This window comes from Anabrus simplex, chromosome 12 (genome assembly GCF_040414725.1).
Source record: "Anabrus simplex isolate iqAnaSimp1 chromosome 12, ASM4041472v1, whole genome shotgun sequence".
NCBI lineage: Eukaryota > Metazoa > Arthropoda > Insecta > Orthoptera > Tettigoniidae > Anabrus > Anabrus simplex.
In genome coordinates, this window is record NC_090276.1 from 45,133,444 (window position 1) to 45,152,814 (window position 19,371).

General features: G+C 40.3%; 1 long non-coding RNA gene across 1 annotated transcript; it reads left to right on the top strand.

Moving 5' to 3' along the window:
- The first annotated feature begins 477 nt into the window (after positions 1–477).
- Positions 478–14,981, top strand: LOC136884573 (uncharacterized). Its single transcript, XR_010861377.2, has 4 exons — positions 478–553; positions 4,792–4,871; positions 7,000–7,137; positions 14,846–14,981. It is a non-coding gene; the product is annotated as an uncharacterized lncRNA (long non-coding RNA).
- The last annotated feature ends 4,390 nt before the right edge of the window (positions 14,982–19,371 follow it).

The following is a 19,371-nucleotide window of genomic DNA, read 5'->3' on the forward strand; positions in this document are numbered from 1 at the left end:
GATCGAACCTACGAAATTGGGATCAGAAGGCCAGCGCCTCAACTGTCAGAGACACTCTGTAACTACAAGTATCATTCCGAGGCTTATACGATTATATCTTGTGCAATTACGTTCTCATCACATATTCTGCAATGTAAGCTTCACACACACACAAATTCCTGCATACTTCTTGATTATATTGGCGTGACATATTTCTTTTGAATGGAAGACACGCGATGGTCTGCAGTTATTGTTATTCAGTATTTGTTGTTAGCTGTCTTGTGTGTCGTCATGTATAACAATCCTCTCTACTTCCTGGTATGTGCGGAAACTGCTCTAGTCTGGGGAAAAGTGGAAGTGGATGTTTGAGACCGGACCGGCCTCAAAGAGTTACATCAACTCTCTCTGGGTGTGTTATGTCGGCTAACGGAGGGGAGAAGTGGGGAGATAGCGACTTATAAAACCAGCAGGGACACACGACTAACCATCACAAACCCAGTTGAGTGTGTTCTCAGTGCATTCACACGCATTCTCACAGTACCAGCCGATTATCATGGCTTCGCTCAAGCTCTTCGTAAGTACTTCACAATATTTTCTGAAAAACTTATCGGAGACTTACAAAAAGAATCGTCTCTTTGGTTTTACAAGATTTGAACAGACTTTTTGAAGATTCGACCTACTTCTTTTTGGAATTCATCAGTATCATCATTTCTTCTTATGCAGACGCAGCCTAATTTGGGAAAATAAGGTTCTTGACCAAAAATACACTCTTTCTTGGTAGGCATGAGAACGGATCTCGCCACTACGTTCTCAATAATTGGCCATATTTGGATTGTAGTCTGCGAATTTTGAAATAAAAATCATGCCGCTTTGGTTTGGATTCCACGTAAGACTTTTTTTTTGCTAGTTGCTTTACGTCGCACCGACACAGATAGGTCTTATGGGGACGATGGGACGGGAAAGTGCTAGGACTGGGAAGGAAGCGGCCGTGGCCTTAATTAAGGTACAGCCCCAGCATTTGCCTGGTGTGAAAATGGGAAACCACGGAAAACCATTTTCAGGGCTGGCGACAGTGGGGTTCGAACCTACTATCTCCCGAATACTGGATACTGGCCGCACTTAAGCGACTGCAGCTATCGAGCTCGGTACGTAAGACTTAGTAGTCTCGGTAGCTATATTCATAATACTCGCATCATCAGCCTAGAAAATCTACACACTTCTTCCTTACTTTTTACACTAATTTCCACCCATAGTGAGAAAAACAACGGGAAACTACTTTACTCATAACTACCGCTAGTATTTTACACCTCACCATTTACACCTAGGCCACCTGACAGCTAATGCTATTTTTTTTTTTTTTTTTTTTTTTTTTGCTATTTGTTTTAAGTCGCATCGACACAGATGGGTCTTATGGCGACGATGGGATAGGAAAGACCTGGGAATGGGAAGGTAGCGGCCGTGGCCTTAATTAAGGTACAGCCCCAGCATTTGCCTGGTATGAAAATGGGAAACCACTAAAAACCATCTTCAGGGCTGCCGACAGTGGGGTTCGAATCCACTAACTCTCGGATGCAAGCTCACAGCTGCGCGCTCCTAACCGCATGACCAACTCGCCCGGTGACAGCTGATTGAGGATCTGTTGAAGATCCAACCAACCTTCGTGTTGAGGACTCATCAATCAATCAATCAATCAATCAATCAAAGCACACATTAGATACAGACTCCATCCATGAATATGGTTTACTCAAGGAATAGTAATCTGGGGGTATCTTGGGCCGTAGTTTCCTTTCATTTCTTTTTGTGTAGTTAGCTTTTCGTTTCATGCTCATCCCTTGTGTGTATAAAGAGTCACATACCCGAGATTTTAAAGCCGTACTTAGTTCGATTCTTCGTCAAGAGATTGGGAAATAAAAAATTGAAACGAGACTGTTACTTCTGGAGATGTACATAACGTAGATGCTCACGCAGCCTAAAGTACATATGAATATCAATGTCCGGCAGAGCCTCCATGGCTCAGGCGGCAGCGCACCGGCCTCTCACCGCTGGGTTCCGTGGTTCAAATCCCGGTCACACCACGTGAGATTTGTGCTGGACAAAACGGAAGTGGGACAGGTTTTTCTCGGGTACTCCGGTTTTCCCTGTCATCATTCATTCCAGCAACACTCTCCAAAAATATTTCATTTCATCTGTCAGTCATTAATCATTGCCCCAGAGGAGTGCGACAGGCTTCGGCAGCCGGCATAATTCCTATCCTCGCCGCTAGATGGGGGCTTCAGTTATTCCATCCCTGACCCGGTCGAATGACTGGAACCAGGCAGTGGATTTTCATTTTCATCAATATCCGGCGACATAGGCGGCCAAGCATAGAAAAGCAATTTCTACTTCATTTAATGCTGGCGTTATGAATTCTGACATTTCACTCCGCTGTGTGTCTCCACGGACTGTAATGGAGTGTGCTTTGCTTTGTTTACACAATTTGATTGGCATGCGATGTAGGGATTGACCAGGCTCGAGCTTCGATCCCTGGAACATCAATAGAGTTCAATTCTGTAGACGGAAGTGGCAAAGAGGGACTACTGTGGCACATGAAACGGTCTCTAAGAGGCTGTCTGACAGCAGAAATAGCAGACCTGGTTAAGAAAGCCGAACGGTTGTCGGTCACACCATGTAACAGTCCGGTACTATGCAGATCAGGGCAGTATGTGTCCTGGGTTTAGTTTCATGAAATCCCAAATTTTCTGGCTAAACATTCACGTAGTAGACTGAGCACCACTGTTCAAATTTCTGAAGTTAACAGGCAACACTTTTTATTTAGTTTTTTCTTACCTATTTTACTTAGGGGTTAAACTGGCACTAATTCGAGGTTTTTTTTATTCGATTAAGGGTTTTCTTGGAAAAATGAGCGAAATGTGATCTAATCAGCTTTATGATGCTGACAATAGAGTTTAAGTTAAATCCTTGAATAAAGAAAGGAACTTCATGATAGCTGTTTAAATGGTGGTAGTGATTAGGTACTTATTTATTATGACAAAGTCAAATTAAACATATCAACACATGAGTGAGGCTATAAAAGAAACGCTTTTGAAATTCAAATGACCAAGCCAGCTACTCCTGTCATAATTCAGTTACAGGAAACTTGTTAGCAGTGAAAGTGGAAATGAATCGTAACGCCTCCATTGTGAAGCGCCCACCGAGTGAGGTGAGCGTAATTACTACATGCGGGTCGTTTGTTGGCCATGAGTACGGTACCTGCAGGCGTGGGAGTACTAGAAAAAGAGATGAATGTCATTCCTTTGAGGATACAGTGAAACGTCAGGATAGAGATATTTATTTCTCTCATGGGAGACTACACGGTTCTGTGTATGTCTAACCTACATACTACTGCCAGAATTCAGGAGACTGGGAGAAATTTTTGGCCATACAGGATCAATTCTAGGATTTCGCAACATTGTAAATGTTTCTTTATTCCAAGTCTGAATATAGTCAGATAACTGTGGCATCCAACTTTTAAGGGCTGATATTATTTAAAATCTAAATTGTATAGGAGCAAAAAATTTAACCTCGTGCTTCAAACTGTTTCAGAAAAATTAATGTTTATGTCATCAGAACTCAACCTCAGTTAAAACCCCTTAAGGGTGTGTTGTCTTAAAACCACTTCTTAGTTAAAATGTAAGATATACAAGAGCAATCACCATGTAAATTTTCAATCTCCTACTTCAAACGGTTTCAGAGAAATGCGTATGTTTGTCATCGGACATCCATCGGAAAAGGTGGGCTTGAAGATCCGGAAGAGTGAAAAAAATGCTCAGAAAATATTCAAAGATCACATGTAAAAACTGAGCTGAGGAGACTCAAATCTAAGAAATAAATGTATCAGAAACAGATGGAGTAGTTGGATTCATGAGGAAGAAAGGGTGCAATTCTATGGACATTTGTTGAGGATAACAATAACAGACTGACGAAGAGAACCTTTAAATTCTTCAGAAAGTGGAAGACAGAGCTGGAATGGTTTCGAGAAGTGAGGTTGAACTAGACTAAGATGGGGGTGGGGGTCCTGAAGATTACATCATAGACAGAAATCGATTTAGACAACTCGTCAAAAAGTCCCACGGTTTCCAGGAGACTGGGGAAACACAACTGAGAAGAGGGAGATCCTATAGAGAAGGGGGAAGTACGAGAAAGCATGGAAAGATACTGGCGGAGTGAACGCAGAAAAGTCTAAAAAATGCAAAGTTTGTCAATCGTGTTCCATAGATGGCCGAAACGAAATAAAATAAAAGTAACAATAATTAACATATCAGCCGTGTGATGCAGAGGTAACGCACCTGCCTCCTACCCGAACACCCTGTGTTCGGTATTCGTTCAATCCAGGCACGTGACCAACTGAGGCACTGTGCGATAAGGGGGGTAGTGGATCCAGTCACAAAAAAGTCAAGCTATACCGCTGAGGATGTCGTCAGGGTAACCACGTAACGCTCCAAAATCTAGAGGGAACAATGGTGCTACAAAAATTTGATACATTGCATAACTTTTCATGGCCAAAAAACAGAGCTAAATGGGACTCCAATTTATTTGTGTTTGCCCGAGTTCCAAAGCCACCACGGAGAGAGCTCATGTTCCCTTACCATTTTAAGATTATGTTGCAAATTTCACTTTCAATGCATCTCAATAGTATCCAATCATGATACTGTGCTACACGCCCGTTAAAGTCTCTCCGCAAAAAAATGTATTTTGTGTATGTACTTAATAACCTCGGATTTAATAACTATGAGTGATCAATTTATAGGTGAATCTTGTTTTCCTTGTTCACAGCTCCTCCTGGTAGCGTTCGTAGTGGCTGCAGTTGTCGCCGTACCCATCCCTGAACCTGGCGGCTTGGGCGGCGGCAGGCAGTAAGTATACTTAATTAATTCAAATAGTTAATTCATTTAAAATCTATACAGGCTGTCACAAAACTCAACTTCTTTAAAATATGGAATACATTTTAAGAAGCATACTGAGTTAGAAGATTAATAGTCAAGAAATTAGGATGCTTAACTAGTTGTAGTTCAGAAACACCATAACCATAATCAATGGATTTAATGGTATGTTACACCAACCATTTTTAGATTTACATTCTATTACCTAAAGACTATCATTTGCGTACTAGTTTTCAGTACAATATTCTTACTCTTATTAATCCTATTATTTTCATGAAGATGTACAATAATACTGTAGGACTACTTCAGATATATAGGCTACTGTCACTATTATTCAACCTTGTTTTGAGATTCGAGAAGGGGTAGAACACAATTTCTGCAACGCATAAGCTAGGACCAAGAATTTCACACTTTTAGTGTATACGAAATTCATGAACTCTATCAGTGAAATTCTGCAACAAGTACTAAAGACATTTCATTTAATTATAAATTAATACAAGACAGTATTTATTTTCTTAATTTGGGATCAATTTGATACAGCTGGAGTAACACCAGCAACGTAGAAAGTACGAGGCACAGAATAACGTAAATGATGGTAGTGATTATTGCTTTAAGAGGAAGTACAACTAGGCAACCATCCTCTATATATATAACACTAATCAGAAAGAAAAAATGGAAGGGGTCCTCCACTTCGAAAAACGAAAGTATCGGCCAAAGGAAGACAAGGGTTACGAAGGGCATGAAAATGAAAGACTCCCTAGGCCTTCATACGTAATGCCGTCGGGGTCTGAAAAGGACAAGAGTTGACCAAGGGAGGTCGGATAGGATAGATTAAAGTGAGGAGCCTGGCACAAGTAAGTGGAAGCAATGCCAGGACTCAGCTGAGGGCTCCGTGGTCGCCAACCCACGCTCCAAAGTTCAGAGTCCCTGGGACCCCTTTTAGTCGCCTCTTACAACAGGCAGGGGATACCGTGGGTGTTATCCTATCGCCTCCACCCACAGGGGGAAAGAATGTATCTGTTCAAATAGCTATGTATCTTGTTGGCAGAAAAGGGGTTTGTAGAAAAGGGTACCAAATCACGCCTAGAAGCCAGACACTGGTGCTACTACAGCCTGGTATTAAAATTATCCAGCATATTCGGATTCTTCCAGGAGTACTATGGTTGTCTGACGAGAAGTCACGTGGATGAGGGGTAAGGGGTACAAGGGGTAAACATGGCTGCCAAACATGTGCCTGTCTAAGTCTCAAGGCCTTGACAAAAAAGATCTGTTCCGTCCGCAGTTACTCTTGCGAAATGAGATGCTGTTCTGAAGCTGGGTTCCGTGGTTCAAATACCGGTCACTCCATGAGAGATTTGTGCTGGACAAAGCGGAGGTGGGACAGGATTTTCTCCGGGTAATCCGGCTTTCCCTGTCGTCCTTTATTCCAGCAACACTACCTAATATCATTTCACTTTATCTGTCAGTAATTAATCATTTCCCCAGAGGATAAGCTTCGGCAGCCGGCACAGTTCCTATCCTCGCGGCTAGATGTGGGCTTTATTCATTCCATTCCTGACCCGGTCGAATGACTGGAAACAGGGTGTGTATTTTCATTTCAGTAAGGATGTAATGGAGAGGATGTATAAGTACTGGAAAGACCCCACATAGAGTACGGTTCTAGTGTATGGGACCCACATCAAAATTACTCGATACGAGAAATGGAGGAGATTCAAAGGAAAGAAGCTCGATTTGTTCTGGGTTATTTCCGACAAAAGAGTAGCATTACGAGAATACTGCAAACTTTCGGGTGGAAAGACTTGGATGTAAGGAGAGTAGCTACTCGACTAAGCGGTGTTTCGAGGTGTCAGTGGAGAGATGACTTGGAATGAGATTAGCAGACGAAAAAGTTTCATTAAGTGTTTTAAAAGAAGAAGATAAATTTGGAATTCGGGAGGGCAATTTCCGGGAATATTCGTTTATAGAAGAGAAAGTATGGATTGGAATAATTTATCGAGGGAGATGTTTGATATATTTCCTACTTCTTCGAAATTATTTAAGTACTGGTAGGAAGTCTGCCATCTAGATCAATGATTGAGGTTCTCCATTGTTTTTGTTTCAGTGAGCACTACATCATCCACGTACCATACCACGTGCACACCGTGCATCATCACCACGTGAAGAAGGTACCTATCTACATCAAGGAAGGCTGGAGTAGCCACGGCTGGTGGTGAGGTCGCTGCGTCATCAAAATGTACAGGTGAGATTGTGTCCAGAGTATGATTCTCACTATTTATTTATTTATTTATTTATTTATTTATTTATTTATCATAAGTCTGTACAGAGTTCTCCTCCATTTTCACAGACACTATACATAGGTAATATATGTGTAATGAGTAGTGAATGAATGAGTGAATGTCATCAACCTACAGCCACGGATCGCCAGCAGCTGAGGATGAAACATTATATCCATTGGGCCTTGTCTCATTACAAACAGTTTGACAGTTAATTACGTTATGGCTTACTAACATATCGACTTTACAGTGCTACATATACTAATATTCCTTTTACTACATAGCCCTATTGGCAATTTCTTAACTAATCGGTTCGCAACACAATCATCCATCCGTAATATGACCTACCCTCATTGTAGGCTCTTTCAACACTCTTCTACATGAATTTCTAATTACAATTAACAGTTTACTGAGATTACCAGGTTTATACCATTCTTTGCTTATCATCTTAATAATCCTATAGCCATTCTCATCCTCATTTATCATATATTGTTCCTTGTTATTCAAAAATTTCCTTCTCACCGCTATGGTTTCTTTACATGATTTCAACATGTGAAATTCTTCTCTGTTTTCACCACAGAGAAGGCACCTTGTTGCATCTTTCACTTTAATCCATCCCCTATTCTTGTAAATTTCCATTAACCACCATATCAAACCCCTGATTTCTCTTCTATTTACACTCACAATATTTATGTTCATATCCTGCCTTATCCTAATAAACTCTGAGAGGGTCGCCTTGCTTCTACACTCGGATACCAACCACTGTCTTTGAATATCTCTGAGTAGTCTAATGATTAGTTTATTCGTTGATCTTTCCAACCTCTCCCAATAACTTCCATATCCCAACCTATCTAATATACTTCTGATTTTCGTTAACCAATACTCTCCCTGGATATTATCTCTCTGATGTTGATATGCGATCTGCAGAAGCTCGCCACCCTCTCTTCCTTTCAATCTCAACAGATATTTCAGAACTCTCTTAAGAACATCTACTTGGATATTTTCTTCACATATTAATCTTACTCCACAATTTGCTGTACAATTTGGTAACCCCATTACAATTTTACAGAACTTACTTATAACCTGATTTAGCATCTCACACTCTTTCTCAACACCCCATAGCTCAGCTCCATAAAGCATTCGATTCTTAACTACGGCTTTCAGGACATTTCTCTGAATCTTATAGTCTATATTTGGGAATTTATTTTCAAGAATTCTAATTACTGATAATGCTGCAAGACCCTTCCATTTGGCTTGTTTTATTTGATGGATCCACTTCCCGTTGTTTGCTATATATATTCCCAGGTACTCTAATCTATTTGTGACCTCCACTTGACAACCATCAATCGTCCATTGTTCATTCTTCGCTCGTTTACAGCCTTTCTTACGGATCAGAACTTTCGTCTTGGAAATGTTAATTTTTAATGACCACATGATTCTCACTAAAAACTTAATTCCGCATTCACTAGTAAGGAACCAATCTGAATCTGAAAGCCATTGAATAGCATTTTAGCTTCACAGATACAGAGGATTATCCTTGAATTCTCCACTCAGTCACGAAGTATGATTTTGAAGGTCTTGTACGACGAACAGTGGATCACTTATAGTGTGTCCACCTATGGATCCAAATATCACGGGGCGGCAGAGGTAATCGGATGTCGTACGATGTCAAGATACCTGATGATAAATTTCTGCCATCTGCCTGAGGAAAATGAATCTTGAAACTGACACAATTATTTCTATTTTCTTTCAAATTGCTTTACATCGCATAAGCCTTATGGTGACGATGTGATAGGAAAGGGCTAGGAGTGGAAAGGGAACGGCTGTAGACTTAATTAAGGTACAGCTCCATAATTTTCCTGGTGTGAAAATGGGAAACCACGGAAAACCATCTTCAAGGCTGCCGTCAGTGGGGTTAGAACCCACTATCTCCCGAATGGAATCTCACTTCTGCCCGCCCCTAACCGCACGACCAACTTGCTCGGTCTTATTACTAACAGCCTGCCTGGAGGCCGTGATCGTTAAGGCGTGAAGTCCATATGTTCTGACACCGCCGTTAGCCGGTTCAAGTCTAGTTAATTTTTAAAATGTTGATCATCAGAACGTGAGCCGGCACGGTAGGAGAGGTAGTGGTACACAATTTATAATCACTACATTGCGTGCCAAACGCCTATTCATTTACAGACCTCTGCACAATGTTCACATGGAATACATTCCAGCACTGGGTTTCGTCCCCTCCCACCCTACTATCATCTCATTAACTCATGTGATAGAGTTTGTGTCAGGAAGGGCATCTGGTCGTAAAAACTCGCTACGAAGGTTCATCTCACTTCATAAATGACCCCGTAGAGAAACGGGACTGGTGTTGGGACACATCCATTATTATTATTATTATTATTATTATTATTATTGATGGTGATTTATCCATCCGATGGAGACGTTAATCAATCATCATCAATGATCTCCACTGACACCCAGATGGCAGATTCCCTAGAAGTTGTTTGCCTAGCCTTTTCTTAAATATTTTCAAGGAACTTGGGAATTTATCGAACATTTTCCTTGATAAATTATTCCAATCCCTTACTCTTTGTCTTATAAATGAATAATTGCCCCAATTTGTCCTCTTGAATTCCAACTTTATCTTCATATTATGATCTTTCCTGCTTTTAAAAGCACCTCTTAAACTTATTCGTCTACTAATGCCATTCCACGCCATCTCTCCACTGACAGCTCGAAACATATAACTTAGTCGAGCTTTGAACAGACCCCTTAGTGCTATTCGAAAGGTTTAGGCTACATTCCAACACTGGGTTTCATCCCCTCCCACCCGACTATCATCTCATTAACTCATGTGATGGAGTTTGTGTCAAGAATGGCATCCGGTCGTAAAAACTCGCTACGAAGGTTCATCTCACTTTATAAATGACCCCGTAGAGAAACGGAACTGGTGTTGGGACACATACAGTACATTATTATTATTATTATTATTATTATTATTATTATTATTATTATTATTATTATTATTATCGATGGCATTCATAACTTGAGAGTTTGCACCTAATCGCTCACTAAAACAAGTATAAAACTGTTTTCTTTAATTTTGGAGGCATCAAAGCTAAGCAATATCGTCTATAGCTTCGTACTGAGGTGGTTATGGTTCAAACATTTTATCGAGTAAATCTCCATATTTCGCTTTCGTCAATTTTCTGCAAACGCAATTCAAAAATGCTTAAATTACCGTAAAATATGTACAATTCTTGAATTCTTAACAATGTCCAATTGTAAATTAGCATGTGTAGAGCAATTCAGCCATATGGTTGATCATCGCCAGAGCCAATCAAAATCCAGTACCACAAGTCACAGTTGCTACTTTGACCATACGAATAAAAACTTCTGCTAATAACAACAGGCACAAGGGGATATTTACTACAGTCATAGAGACAATGTCTGGTAAAAATTACAGGTTCAATGGATAAAGGCATTATAACTGGGAAGATTTCGCCTGAATAATTTTTCTTCTTAGTTCAAGGATGAAAATAATTCTACCATGAATTGAAAGGGATTTCCTTGTAAAGCAGGTCCATTTCGTAACACCGTTCTCTTTAGAAAGTACACCCAAAGAACTTGCTTTACACTGATTCACTTGTTTGATACAAGAGAGGGGAGAAAGGCTGACCGACGCCGTAATAGGAGATACTTCCAGGTGAAAGTCGTGAAGAATTCCTGTTTCAATTAGATCATACTTCTTCGAGGAATTACGTAGACCTTCACCTTGTAGGCTGTTACTTTTACATGGCTAATGAAGGCATTGTCTGAAGATTATACTTATTTCAGTATCAAGTAGTAGGCCAAGGTTCCTTTTTGCGCGTCTACTAACCTGGAATTTAATTCTGCTCTGAAAATTAGAACTCTTCTTGTGTTCTCCATCGCATAATTCATGTCTAAATTTCAAGATCCCATGGTTACTTTACTACCCTATGGTAATCATCAAAGCCCGGATTTTCATGCCGTAACAGGTTAGATTGCAAACTAAATTTGGTTAATAGAAAGTGTCGGCCACCCGCTCTTCCATAATGTAGCAAGAGTAACATAAGCTATAAGAGTTCTGATGGGCCGTACCCCTAATATTTATGCAAACTCCACAGCATAATTGTTGTGAAGGAAGACTATACTTGCTGCTCGCTTCAGAAACTTTGCAATCTAACCTATTAAACCATAAAAGTCCGGGCTCTAGCTAATCACCAGCAGTCGCCATTTTCTTCTGATTTTCCGATTGTCACCCAAAGAGGTGCGTGAGTTGCTTCTTTGATCTGGTCTATCCACCTTCTGGGAGCTCTTCAACGCAGCCTAATCGCCTTTACTTTTCCTTGGGACAATTATCAAGGCTTTTTTAATGTTGACAACATTTTTAGCAGACAAAGCAGGGGTCGCCATACTACGAAAAACGTAAAATTAAGTAATTTCCTCAATTGTGGCGAAAGTTGAAGGTCTAAAGAGCCGGGAAAGGTTTCTAATTGTGAGTCTTGGATATCTCTATCAAACTAGAAAAACAAATTTCGAAAATCGCTTCCGGCCTAAATGCAGTTCCGGAAAAGCCGCTTAAAATCGCTTGTTTCTTTATTCCTTTCCTTTTTTTTATTCAAAGCCAAATTAACTTATTTACATAAATCTTTATGTGATATGTTCCTTGGACCAATACCCTCAGGGGTTTATTAATTTCTTTTTAAAATGTCTACACCGAATGTGGTTATAAGGGCGTAAGCGAAACTCTGCATTGACTCACATTAACGCTCGTAGTGGTAGAAAAAGGAAAACTGCTAATCTAATCGACCGGATAACGATTATTATTATTTATTTAGCGTATGGCATACAAATACGTTATTACAAATGAACAAAAATAACCAATGAACCAATCTACAAACAAATATCTAGATCTTGTATGTATTCAATACATTTTGGGGTTGCCATCAAGAAGTCTTCATATGGCCCTCCATATGCTCTGATGCTGCATTCCTCCCTGACGTGTTTAATAGTTTGTCGCGGTGCACCACAGTCGCATAGCGGCGAGGAGAGCATTCGCCATTTAAAAAGTGAATCCCCACATCTTCCGTGTCCAGTCCTGAGTCGGTTGAGCATTGACCATACCTTGCGGGGTTGATCAAACCCTGGAACTGTCTTATCGATGCATGGCATTTTCAGGCATGTAGCTGGAGCATTTTGCATCCATTCTTCCCTCCAGGAATCGGTGATGTTGAAACCGGATAACGATGATTAAGAAAAGAGTTGTAATTTTCAGGAATAAATAAAGAATACATTCTCACACTATATTATATTTACCTAAAATTCATAGCTGATATCTAAAGCCCGGATTTTTATGCAGTAACAGGTTAGACTGCAAACTAATTAGGTTAGTAGGAAGTGTCGGCCAGCCGCTCTTACAAAATGCAGCAAGAGTAACATAAATTATAGGGGTTTTGATGGGCCGTACCCCTAATATTTATGCAAACTCCACAGCATAATTGTTGTGAAGGAAGACTATACTTGCTACTCGCTTCAGTAAGTTTGCATTCTAACCTATTCATGCATAAAAATCCGGGCTCTACTGATATCCGTAGGCTGTTTTCAACATTTCAGTTGCTTGTTTGAAGGGCTAGAACTGTGGATTTTGTCCTTCCTTATAATTTGTCCAAAGACCTGCACGGTCCTCTGTCTAACAAGGGTTGAAAGGTGATTCTAGATACCAATATCTCCGATTACGAAGGAGTTAGATCTGTCCAAAATATTCGTAACATCCTCCGCAAACACCACGTTTCAAATGCCTCAATGCGCTTTTTTTGTCATTGGTTTTAACGTCCATTGGAGCTGCCTGGACGATGCGGTAAAGGTATGCTCAGTTCACCCGAAAAAACGCGGGTTCGATGCCCCGTCAGGAACTCGAAAAATTTAAGAAACTATATTTTCAGTCCCAGAGGTGCTTGTGGTCATGTTGTTCACTCAACCTGCCCAAAAAATGAGTATTAGGATAATTGCTGTGGGCAAAGGCGGCCGGGCGTAGTGCTAATCACTCTACCCCATCAAGTGGCGAGGTTAGGTATAGTGGAAGCCTTTACCTTCCCCCCTTCAAGGGCCTCCTTGGCCTGAAGGGAGATAGTAACAGTAAAGGCGTGTGGCCTCCAAGGAGCGTCTATGAGGATTGGGCCCTGTCTATGACGAATTCTAATGCTGATGACGGCATACACACCCAGCCTCCAAGCCAACATAACTAACCAATTAAGGTTAAAATCCCCGGCCGGGAATTGAACCAGGGACCCTATGGACCAATGCACGGAGATCACTTTGACTTTACTGTCACCGTCCATGATTCACAGCCATAGAAGAAGGATGAAAATACAAATACATAAACGAGATGTTTCTTTGTGTTTTTACTAAAATCGGTGAGAAGAGACGCGGGTTCGGCTTCCAACTGAACACTTCTACGAGGAATCTGAATTTCAACGATTCTGTTCTGGCTATTTAGCTCACGGATCAGTGTCACAAGTTACAAGTTGCTTTACGTCTGCAGCGACACGGATAGGTCATATGGCGAGGATGGGACAGGAAAGGGCTAGGAGTGGGAAGGAATTAGCCATGGCCTTGATCAAGGTAAAGCCTCAGCATTTGCCTCTTGTGAAAATGGGAAACGACGGAAACCATCTTCAGGGCTGCCAACAGTAGGGTTCGAACCCACTATCTCCCGAATACTGGATACTGGCCGCATTAAAACGACTTCAGCTATCGAGATCGGTAATCAGTGTCCAGTCCAGTAGAAGAATATTAGAACTTTCAAACAATCACAACAGCCTACCGGCAAAATTTATCGTTTTCATGCTTTATCATTTCAATTTTTTCGCACCAACTTAAGTGCACTTACTTTTATGGAAATTCATCAGAATTGCTCAATGAAACATCTTAATAAGCGTAAGTTCTCCTTTGAGCACAGAGCGCAAGAATCAGTTTGAAGAAGCCGACAGCTCACATATGACAGGCTGTGGCCCGGATAAAACAGCACATTTCCACGCTGAAAGTTTTGTTCTATGAATAGTGCTTGTGTATTTGACTTGTTTTATTTTTATCAATTTTAACTATCATCACTAGTTTAATTTTTTAGTTTCTCACTGAATAGTCAAAATGAACACACATTGAGCATCAAATATTCTCCAGACAAATCCCGAAATTCCCCGTATATTACTAAAGATAATTACGTAATTTTGCACACAGACATTGATTTCTAAATAATATTGGCGGAAAGTTAATAAAATTCAGAATAGTAACTAATTGAGAAAATAAGATTTTATGCAGAAATTGGCATCAAATAAGGCTGGTCTAGGATGGGTGTGAAAATCGATGGCAGAAATATCAGAAGGCCAGCGCCTCAAGCGTCTGAACCTCTCAGCCTGGCGTTCGACATCTACAGGACCGTTTTGAACAATACATGAGATGTGAGGGTGAACATTTTGAACACTTACTGTATGGACGTGGGTGGGTGTTGCCATTGTTACCTTGCATGTTATCATTAAGTATCCTAAAAATCAGCACATGGTTGTTATTTTCTATTCTGCATGATTTGCCGCATACTGTACTATATGTTCCCATTATGATGTCATCATTCTAACACTTGTTTTCTTTCTGTTTCAGATAATCTCTCCTGTGATCACTTCTCATCGTTCATCACGTATCATCTCGCCCCTTCACTGTTATCTGTTGTCTGTTGTACATCACCCACACTTCATTCATTGTTTTATATTGTACAGTTTATATTTTTGTAATTAGCTCAACAATAAATACTTTTTAACATAGCCTGTGTTCTTAGTTGTATCACCTTCTTCCTATTCTTTATGAACTTCGCCACTTTCACTCACTCCTGATAAGATATCATCCTGTTCACTTTCTCCGTTCACCAGAACGCGTACTACAGGCCCAGTACAAGTACTATAGGGGCAAATCGTATTACTGTTATTCATTTACCACAATTCTGAGCAAAAATACTGTCAGGTCTAGAAGAAAAGGATTGAGCCCCATGTACATATAATTATGTTCCCTACACCTATCCTAACCCTCAACCACCTTTGCTGGGACCTTGTTGTTGGCTCAAAAAAGATACCACATAAAAATACCTATCATATCAATTAACTCCGTGGCTCAGCCGGCAGCGTGCCGGTCTCTCATCGCTGGGTTCCTTAGTTCAAATCCCGGTCACTCCATATGAGATTTGTGCTGGACAAAGTGGAGGCGGGAGAGGCTTTCCTTCGTGTAGCTGGGTTTTCCCTGTCCGAGCAACACCCTCCAGTATCGTTTCATTTCATCTGTCAGTCATTAATCGTTGCCTCAGAGGAGTGCGACAGGCTTCGGCAGCCGGCACAATTCCTATCCTCGCCGCTAGATTGGGCCTTCATTCAGGCTGTTTGTGGATGTTTATTTTCACCTATTATTTCAATATTTACAATATGCTTTACGTAGCACCGACACAGATAGACCTTAACCATATAAGTTACTTCTTCTGCCATGTTCTGTGCTCTTCTGAAACTCTTTCATTGCGGTTATTTCTACTTTTCCAAGCACCATGCTCGACAGGAAGTCGCCTATAGAGTCCAAATCTGCCACAATGGCACCTACCTTTTTTTCCCGTTTATGTTATGATTGTAATTGTTATATGCTACTCTTTTGATTGTACCGTTTGTATTTATATGTATACATTAGTGCTTCTGATATGATAAATAAATAGGTAGGTCTTGTGGCGACGACGGGATAGGAAAGGGCTAGAAGTGGGAAGGAAACGGCCATGGTCTTAATTAAGGTAGAGATTTGCCAGATGTGAAAATGGGAAAACACGAAAAACCATCTCTAGGGCTATAGACAGTGGGGGTCGAACCCACTATCTCCTGGATGGAAGCTGACAGCTGTACGCCCCCAACCACACAGCCAACACGCCCCGTACACTGCTTTCTACACATAGCCTTAAAGCACAGTGATTATCTCGAAAATGGAACAAGTGTTTCTCGAGAAAATGTAAAGTATTCGAACGCTGAGGACTACTCTGTTCGATTTGAGCGACGTATGAAACATAGTCTACCTGATGGCATAGAAAAGTTGCTTCATCTTCTTCTGAGAGATAGGTATTGTCTCTACTTCATAGATCAGTCAATTAATGTCAATTTAATTAATGTTAAAATGTAATGCCCCACCTGACGATGGACCGTAGATTCTGAAACGCGTTGTGAAGTAGGGCCTACAAGATTCAATGAGAATAATTGTGATTGGTAACAGATTTAGTTATTTATAAAGAATATCTCTTTTCGTTTTCCTTCCTACGGTAGTAGTATTGACGAATCTGATTAACGGGAGACATGGCTGTAATTTTGAACTTCTACAATTCACCAGTTACAAAAACTAAATTTAAAACACAAGCACATATCAATAAGATATAGCACCACGCAAAATTTGGAGTTTATTAGTTAATTGGTTGCAAAGTTATCGACAAATATTTTTTGTTATTATATGTTGCATGAAAAATGCTCCTTGTGGCAGAGTTTTCATTTTAACGGTGAAAATATTTCTTCGCAAAGTAGAAGTCCCCATATTACAAAAAACGTAAAATTAAGCAATTTCCTCAAATGTACCGAAAGTTTAAGGGCTAAAGGGTCCGGGAAGGTTTCAAATTGTGAGTCTTGTATAGCTCTCTCAAACTAAGACACAAATTTCGAAAATAACTTCAGGCCTAAATGAAATTTCGCAAAAACAGCCTAAAATAGCTTGTTCCTTTAGTCTTTTTTAATTCAAATCCTAGCCAAATTAACTTATTTATATAATTCTTTCTTGGTTCAATACCTTCAGACGATTGTTTTATTTTTTGAAAAATGTCCACACCGAATGTAGATAAGGGCTTAAGTGAAACTCTGCATTGGCTAAAATTAGCGCTCGTAGTGGTAGTAAAATGCAAACTGTTAATGTAATCGACCGGATAACGATGATTAAGAAAAGGATTATAATGTTTAGGAATAAATAAAGAATGTATTCTCATACTTTATTATATTTTATTTACCTAAAATTCGTAGCTCATATCCCTAGGATGTTTTCAACATTGAGTTACTTGCCTGAACGGCTAGACCCGGGGTATTTTTGGGGAGGCTATAATTTGGCAGACTTGTCAAAAATGCTCAAATATTTAAGAACAACTACGGGTTTTGCAGTCAGGTATAAACTATTGAAGATATACTGTATTTTTCAATTTCTGATTCAATGGGAAAAAATTACTTTCAGTTGTAAAAAGTATGAAGGTAATATTCAACGGATAATAAAATGCAGAACTACTTTTAATGCCTGTAGATATTCAAACATTCTCTGAAAATTTCAGGTGAATTTAATATGAAGAAATATTTTATGCATGGCAGAGAGAAAAGCTTTCAAGGAACATACTTGCTTTGAAACTGTCCTGGGGGGAGGGAAGCATATCGACGCGCTCTCGTGGCGTCTGCGTGAGTTACTGCAAACAAATATCCCGCTAGAGACATAACAGCGCGCTCTTGCAGCGACTTACGTGAGTTACTGTAAACAAATGACTATCACATCCCCCTCCCTCAGTTGTCTTTCTCCTCTTACATACAGCGTAGGCCTGCTACAAGGTAAATATATTCGAGCGGTATTATTGAAATGTTGTCCGAAATAACTTTGAAGCTAATGTTGTCGGACAGCATGAGAGAAAGGGGAGTGGGGTTGCTCTATATGCTGTACATCGAACCGCCGTTCTTTGAATCCCGTATTAAGAGCTTTCAAAATGACTGGTAAAGGGATTTGAAAGAGGAAGAATTTTGGGATTTTTAAGCTTAAAATTGAAAATTCGAATTTTTGGTCAAAAAAATGACAACATTTTCATTTACAGCATGACTTCTTTTAAGGAGGATTTGTGAATCATAAATCACATTGCTAATTTGGAGTTTCTTGTTTCGTGGACATGTGTAACCTCCAAAATATTGTTACTCAAGTTATCACGGCCAGACAGGGCAGTGTCACCGTGTCCTTCGTTTCTTATCGTAATGTGTGGTAATATCTGACCCTAGGTGCGATAGCAACGCCAGAAGTGGTTTCAATGACAAAGTACTGTGTCACCAATCTGACGTTTTACAGTGCACAATTTAGAGTTTACTGTTGTAATCAATATTATAACAATTGGCTTTACGTCCCACCGACACAGATAGGTCTTATGGCGACCACGGGATAGGAAAGGTCCAGGAGTGGAAAGGAAGCGCCCGTGGCCTGGTGTGAAAATGGAAAACCACAGAAAACCATCTTCAGAGCTGCCGACAGTGGGGTTCGAAACCCACTATCTTCCAGATGCAAGCTCACAGCTGCGCGGCCCCAACCGCACGGCCAACTCGCCCGGTGCTGTTGTAATTACCTTAGTCTTCAGTTTGTAGACATTTTAGTGTGGTATCTCTGCCATCTTTTACTTATTGTACAACATCACATTTTTCTTTCAGTTCAATACTTTTTACAAGAGAGTCAAAGGTTGTTCAAGGTTTGACAAGGTTTGAAAATATTTGGCAAGGTTTGATAACATTTTGCTTTAACATGGAAGAAAGGCAAACAGCAGTTGTTGCTCCTGGACCAGCAGTGGGATATATTCTTAAAAGAAGAGAAACACGCTATAAACTATCGTTTAAAGGGGGGAAATAATAATCTGATTATCTTCAAAATTTTTCCAATGTATTGTTTTTACTGCCATAACATAATTTGCAGAGGTTATGTTAGAATGTATTTACTCATATTAATTGAATAAGATACAGTCCCAGCATTTTCCTGGTGTGAAAATGGGAAACTACGGAAAACCACCTTCAGGGCTGCCGACAGTGGGGTTCGAACCCACTATCTCCCGGAAGCAAGCTCACAGCTAAGCGGCCCTAACCGCACGGCCAACTCGCCCTGTGCTGTTGTATGGACCTTAGTCTTCAGTTTGTAGACAGCTTTAGACATTGCATTCTGCCAATTACTAGTTACTGTCTGGAAACGATCACTCTGACGAAGAAAAGTGCTCGCAAGTTTCAGCGAACACAACGAGCCATGGAGCGACAGATACTAGAGATCAGCCCTAGGCATAACATCCGTTCAGAGGACATCAGGAGAAAAACTAATGTAACAAACATCCTAGAGAGAGTAGCAAGACTAAA